The 7,656-nt window shown below is 38.3% G+C and overlaps 1 pseudogene; it reads left to right on the top strand.

The window, feature by feature from the left end:
* The first annotated feature begins 5,989 nt into the window (after positions 1-5,989).
* Positions 5,990-6,763, top strand: LOC130034177 (ubiquitin-fold modifier 1-like; annotated as a pseudogene).
* The last annotated feature ends 893 nt before the right edge of the window (positions 6,764-7,656 follow it).

Genomic DNA, 7,656 nt, shown 5'->3' with positions numbered 1-7,656 from the left:
ACAACCCAATTATCCATTAAGGGAACACTATGTATTTTTTTAGAACCTGATGTTATATTGATAGTCAAAATGCCTAAAACTGAGCTGAGTATACCACTCAAACACAATTTTTTTTGCATATTAAAGCTGTGGGTTCCATTTCTGGCACCACCTGGTTCACAGGGCAAGACTTTATAAAGACAGAGCTCCAAGTAGGCCTCAAGCACACTGGTTGTGCAAAATCAACAAAACCAAAAGCCTTAACCATTGTTTCCTAAACACCCTTTCACTCAGCTCTCAGAATAACTTTCATTCTTCTATGATTTTGTTGCTATAGGCCATATTTGGTGAAAACAATTGCAAATAATGTGAGTTACAAACTCCAACAGATGATGCTGAACTTCGCATTCAATTTCCCATCATTACCACAGCAAAGTTTGTGTGGGGAGATTGTTACTGGAGGAGAAAGAAGAAGAAGCAGCAGAAAAGGTAAACACTTCATTCTTCAAACCAAATCGGGATAAATGCATAAATTCACCAGGAAGAGAAAACAGCGGGTAGGGCGTTCGCCTTACACGCGGCCAACATGGTCGACCCGAGTTCGATTCCTCCGCCCCTCTCGGAGAGCCCGGCAAGCTACCGAGAGTATTCGATATGCCAGACACAGTAACAACAAAGTCTCCAATGGAGACGTTACTGGGCCCGCTCGAGCAAATCGACGATCAACGGGAGGGCCTTTACTTTACTTACTTTAATGTAATATGTTTAATATTCTATCAGTAACTAAATAACTAGCAGACAAAGCTATAGTAGTTCTACATAAATTTATTGTAGTTATCAAGATTAATCTATTATTTAAACACAATCATCTCACCAAGATAACCCTTTCTTTTTCACATATACAGACAAAACATATATGTAAATGGATTACAAAACAGTGATGAATTCTGGACCATAAAGTCTAAAAAATATCAAAAATAAGCACCAAAAGCATTACATATCAAAAGGACTACATAATAGTCATAAATTGGCCATAATGTCTACATAAATGTCAAAGTATTACGAATAGTCTATACCTTTACCCTAGCCGCTAAGCTCTCACACATGCTATAACAAAAAGAATGCTAAGTGAAACTGAAAATACCTGTATTTGGCTATTAAGATATACTCTCAATATAACATATGGGTTCATGAAAAAATAAGAGAAATTGGAAAATGCTTGAAACTTAAACAATAGCAAAACCTGTGAGCTGTAACAAAAAAAAAACCTTAAGAGTAAAATGAGGGAAATATATAACTACAAATGTTTGCATTAAAAACAAATTCAGGGGCTGGGGAGGTGGCTCAAAAGGATGAAGCCCATGCTTTGCATATGAGAGGCTCAGGTTGGATCCCCAGCACCATATGGTTACTTGAGCACTGCTAGAGAGTGAACCTCAAGAACTGAGTAGCAAGCAGCACCTTAGCAGAGTAGAGTATAAGCTCCAAACCAAAAATAAATGAATATAAATTAAAACAAAAAAACCAGAAATACATAATTCAAAGAGCATATTAGGTGGAGGCATGCTGAGGGCCACAGACTCAACCAACACTTAGGTGGAAGCAGCTACCTCTAGAGGTGTGGCCTGTAATGAAGCTGCGATACTACACCCACCTTGTGTATCCCATATGGAACACAATGTCCCTGGGCCAGTGCAAGAAATACAAGATAAGCAATAACAAATTATGCTGAATAACTTCAACAGAGAACAAAAAAACAGCTGGGCTACCCAGACTGCTCCCTGGTTGTAGGGGATTGAAAACAGTGAACTGTAGATACTCACTCCCAGTGTGCAAAAGGAATGATAAGGAATCAATGCAGAAACCCAAAATACTTAGTGAATGAAGATAGCAGCCCTGAAGATTTAAGTATTATCCAGATACATAACCTCTCAGATAAAGAGTTCAAAGCAGAAATGTGGAGAATGCCTAAAGAGCTCAAAGAAACAATGGAATGGAAAACTAGTAAAACCTGGAGGATATAAAATTAGAAATGAGAAAACTACAAGCAGAAATGACAGAACTAAAGGATTTGGTAGGTGAGTAGCTTGGGACAAAATCAGTGAGCTCCAAGAGGAGACAAATAAAAACTTCAGATAATGTCAGAAGATAGATAAAAAAAAAAGTAAATGAATAGTAGACAAACAAATTGTGATATGAATTCAAGAGGACCAACATAATAATCACGAGGGTCTCAGAGGGCCAGGAAGACAACCTTGGTGAAGAAGCAACAGTCAAAGACATTATTTCTGAGAAGTTCCCAGAGTTGAAGAGCATATGCACCCAGGTCCAGGAAGCCAGAAGTGTACCGAATAAAAGAGAACTAAATAAAATACTCCAAGACACATTCTAATCAGAATGACTAAAATCATATATAAGATAGAATACTTAAAGCAGCAAGATCAAAGAAGGAAATTATATACAAAGGAGCATCCTTAACATTTATTTATTTTTTTAAAAATTTTATTAGTGAAACACCATGTGGTACAGTTGTAGACTTACATATTTTTGTGTTTGGGTTTCAGTTATACAATGATCAAGTACCCATCCCTCCACCAGTGCCCATTTTCCACCACCACGGGTCCTAGTATCCCTCTCACCCCCAATCTTCCCATCTCACCCTGCCTCTGTGGCAGGGCATTTCCTTTTATTCTCTCTCTCCTTTTGGGTGTTGTGGTTTGCAAAAGAGGTATTGAGTGGCAATCATATTTGGTCTATAGTCTACTTTCAGCATGCTTCTCCCATCCTGGGAAGATCCTCCCAACACCCTTAAGATTTAGAGCAGACTCAGTTATCCAGGTACCCACCTGGGGGCAGGGCCCTTTCCTGGGGCTGCGTATCTAACTAGATCCCCTGAGAAAGGCCAGTTTACATCCTTGGTCTGCAGGGGATGGGAATTGAGGCACACTGCATGCAACCAAAGCTGAACCATTCTGGGCACCCTCTGCTCACTCATCCAGGTACCCGCCCAATGGCAGGTCCTCTTCACGGAGTTATTCTCAACCTACATATCCCATAGGAACCATAAGGTACCCTCTTAGATGGAACTTTCACTAGGTTAGCTTAACCACCAGAAACACATTAGCCAATAATTCATTAAGCCCATCTCAATTAATTCTGCATCATAAGAAGAGTAGTAACAGTGACCGTGAAGGTCTAAACCACACAAGTCACAATGGTAAAGCAATGCAGAAGCCCACCTAGCTTACTTATTGAGGAGGCTAAAACAGAAGGTCCCAACAGTAATGAAGTCTTAGACAACCTTTCTGACAAGGAATTTAGAAGGGAGCTACTAAGGATGCTTGGGGAGCTAAAAGAAACAATGAAAAGCAATGCCAATGAAAGACAAGAGGATTTGAAGGTGGAAATGAGGAAAATGCAAACAAATTACAAACTGAAATATCAGACCTGAAAAACCTGATAGGCGAATTGAAAAATTCAGTGGAAGGTCTCAGCAACAGAGTAACAGCTGTTGAGGACAGAATCAGTGGTCTCGAGGACGAAGTCCAGAGACTCTCCAGAAAAGAGCAGAAAATGGAAAAGAGACTCACAATCTGGGAACAGATGGCAAGAGAAGATAGTGATGAAGCCAAGAGGAGTAACAAGAATTATTGGAGTCCCAGAGGAACAGGAAGAAAACCCTGGTGAAGAAGAAACTGTTAAAGATGTCATTGCTATGATGTTTCCAGAGCTGAAGAAAACATGCTACCATATTCACAAGGCCCGAAGGCTACCAGCTAGAAGATATCCGAATAATAATACCCCAAGACACATCCTGATCAAAATGACCAAAACCTTAGGTAGAGACAAAATTCTGAAAGCACAAGATCAAAGAAAGAAATTTCCTATAAAGGAGCATCCTTAAGATCTGCAGCCGATTTGTCTGATGGAACCCTTAAAGGTAAAGGTAAAGGCCCTCCCATTGATCGTCGATTTGCTCGAGCGGGCCCAGTAACGTCTCCATTGGAGACTTTGTTGTTACTGTGTTTGGCATATCGAGTACTCTCGGTAGCTTGCCGGGCTCTCCAAGAGGGGTGGAGGAATCGAACTCGGGTCGGCCATGTTGAAAACAGTGGTGGGATATAATGAAAAAACTCACTGAAATAAATAACTCATCAAAAATACTTTACCCAGCGAGACTCTCATTCATAACAGAAGGAACAACACACAGTGTCACAGACAAACAACAGTTCAGGAACTTCACAGACTCAAAACCATGGTTACAAGAACAACTAAATGGGCTACTTTAAGACATGACAATCCCCTTAAATGCACAAAATTTCAACAGAAAAATGGGACAAAACCCCATATCAATAGTCTCTCTCAATGTCAATGGGCTAAACACACCAGTTAAAAGACACAGAGTGGAAGGATGGATTAGAAAAATTGAACCCAACATTCTGCTGCCTGCAAGAAACACATCTCAATAGTCAGAGCAAACAGAGGCTCAAAGTCAAAGGCTGGAAAACAATATTACAGGAAAACAACTCCCCCAAATAGCTGGGGTAGCCATCCTAGTATCAGAACACATTGATTTCAGACTGAAGAAGGTCACAAGAGACAGTGAAGGCCATTTCTTATTGATCAATGGATCTGTACAACAGGGAATACTTACAATACTAAATGTATATGCACCTAATAAGGGACCAGCAAAGTACTTAAAACAACTACTCATAGACTTGGAGAAAGACATCAACAGCAACACAATTCTAGTGGGAGACTTCAACACCACTTTATCACCTCTTGATAGATCAACCAGACTCAAGCTTAGCAAGGATATACTTCATCTGAGGGGAAAATGGAAGAAAGGGACTTAATAGATATATACAGGACAGGGCACTTCATCCTCAAAAAGCTGAATACACATTCTTCTCAAGTGTGCAAGGAACCTTCTCCAAGACAGACCACAGGCTGAGCCTCAAAACATACCTCCATAAAATTAAGAAGATAGAAATTGTATGAACAATCTTCTCAAACCACAATGCGCTGAAATTAGAAGTAAATCACACACACACAAACAGAACACTAAATCAAACACATGGAAATTAAATAGCTCACTAATGGACAATGAGTAGCTTAGAAAGGAAATCAAAGAGGAAATCAAAAGATTCCTGGAAACAAACGAAAATGAGGACACGAGTTACCAAAACTTATGGGACACAGCAAAAGCTATGTTAAGAGGAAAGTTTATAGCTCTACAAGCATTTCTCAGGAAGGAGGAGTGAGACCACATAAGTAACCTAACCTCACAGCTTAAGAGCTTGGAGAATGACCAACAAAAGGAGCCCAATCCAAACAGGAGGAAGGAAATAATAAAACTCAGAGCAGAGATTAATGAGATAGAAACCCAAAAAACAAACTGAAAGATCAATGAAACCAAGAGCTAGTTCTTCGAGAAAATAAACAAGATCGATAAGCCTGTAGCAAGACTCACAAAAACGGGCAGAGAGAATACCCTAATCATCCGAATCAGAAATGAAAAGGGGGTCATTACAACAGAAACTACAGAAATTCAAAGGATCCTCAGGGAGTACTTTGAGAAGCTATATGCTACAGAACAGGAAAACCTCACAGAAATGGATAAATTCCTAGATTCCTATAGCCTCCCAAGGTTGAACAAAGAAGTCCTGGAAAACCTGAACAGACCTATCACCATCAAGGAAATTGAAATGGTAACAAAAATCTCCCCAAGCACAAAAGTCCTGACCCAGATGGATTCACTAGTGAATTCTTCCAAATCTTTAAAGAGGACTTACTCCCAATCCTCTTTAAGATTTTACACTGGTGGAGAGATGGGTATTTGATCATTGTATAATTGAAACCCAAGCACAAAATTTGTAAGTCTACAACTGTACCTCATGGTGTCTCACTAATAAAAATTTTAAAAAAAGATTTTACAGGAAATTGAAGTATGAAAAACTCTTTTGTCAGGCTGTGTTAGCACAGAGCGTCTAGACTGACTGGTTCCACTATGTCTAAGGTTTCCTTTAAGATCACCCTGATGTCAGACCCGTGGCTACCATATAAAGTGCTCAGTGTTCCTGAAAGCACACCTTTCACAGCAGTCTTAGTTTGCAGCAGAATGATGGAATAGGAATAAATAGGAATAGGAATAAATAGGAATAAATAGGAATAAATCCTGCACAAACTGCTGGAAATGTTTTCCTAATGCATGGTTCAGAGGTGAGAATCATTCCTAGAGATCGTGTTGGAAGTTGTTAATATCTGCTACTTGGAATATGCAATTGTCTTTCAGAATAAATACGGATATTGTTCTAAAATCAAAACCATACATTTGAATACTGTGGTAACACCAATAGTTGATGAAATGGTGAAAGGTGACTCTGCCTTCTTTCTCACTCTCTTCACATGAAGAGAGAATGAGTTCTTTTGACTTGAGGGTATCATTGCCATAGAAGATCAGTCTTTCTTTGCTATCTCACAACATACACAGGTAGTTCATTTGGGATAAATGAATTATCCGCTGTGTTTTATAATTGTAGAATGCTTCTGATAATCATTTTGGAGTACATTTTAAAAAGTAAAGGGGCTGGAATGTTTGTTAGAAAATATAAAGAATTATGTATCCTACATGGCAGTTTGATGTATGGTTTGTTGACTAACAAGAAGTTGAATTCTTAATTATGTACATTTTCTAATAAAAATATTATTAAACAGACATAAAGGGTACTTGACCATTTAAAGTTTTTTATCATTAGGCTTCAAATTTCAGGCATTCATCCAATTTTTGTTCAGTATAAAAAGTCAGCAATTACATTTTTGACCTAGCTCTGTAAAACTGATAACCCCAGCAAAAGATGTTAACTATGAACTTCAATACTTGTTATGGTGAGAATTGAAAGTAAGGCAGAAGTATCCTTTGCTGAATTATGATTCCCTTTGTCAGTTTTGTTTAATCTCAATCTGGAAAAGAGGAATTCTCAAAGAAAAATAGTCTTTTTGAAGATATTGTTTCTAAATAGTGTTCAGATAAAGACTAGTGTTGGCAGTGGGGGGGTGCTGAATTTCACAATAAAGCTTAAGGAAATGCTAATTAACTAATTATTGAGGACTAACAGTTATTATTAAAGAATAGTTACAGAACTGAAGTGATAGTACATTGGGTAGGGCACTTGCTTTGCATGCTGCTGACCTGCGTTCAATCTATTGCATCCCATATGCTCACCTGAACACAGAACCAGTTGTAACCCCTGAGCACTGCTGAGTGTGATCCCAAGACAAAATTTTTAAAAAGGACGATTAAAATATTGTATTAGAAATACAGAACTGAGTTGATGGAGAACAAGAAAGAAATGAAAAATTTAAGAACTAAGCTACAGCAAAATGTCACAATTAAAGTAAGAGCCAATACAGTACATAAAATTGGAGAGGTTTTTTGGGAATACAATATTTAACATAGATATATAGAGCAGAAGATTATTGGTGAAAACCAAAGTTCTAGGCATTTTAAACATAGATGTCACAGTGATTCAGAACCAGTGCAGGCCTTGCTCCATGACTCTAGGCAGACCTGTGTTGGTCTTGATCTTTCTAGATCTAAAGAATAATAACTTTTCAATAATAACTTTTCAATATCTAGTATCTAATATCTAATATCTATTATGGATTATTTGTGAA

Source organism: Sorex fumeus, unplaced genomic scaffold, assembly GCF_029834395.1.
Source record: "Sorex fumeus unplaced genomic scaffold, SorFum_2.1 ptg000058l, whole genome shotgun sequence".
In the NCBI taxonomy this organism is placed as follows: Eukaryota; Metazoa; Chordata; class Mammalia; order Eulipotyphla; family Soricidae; genus Sorex; species Sorex fumeus.
This window is presented reverse-complemented; position numbering and strand designations above follow the sequence as displayed.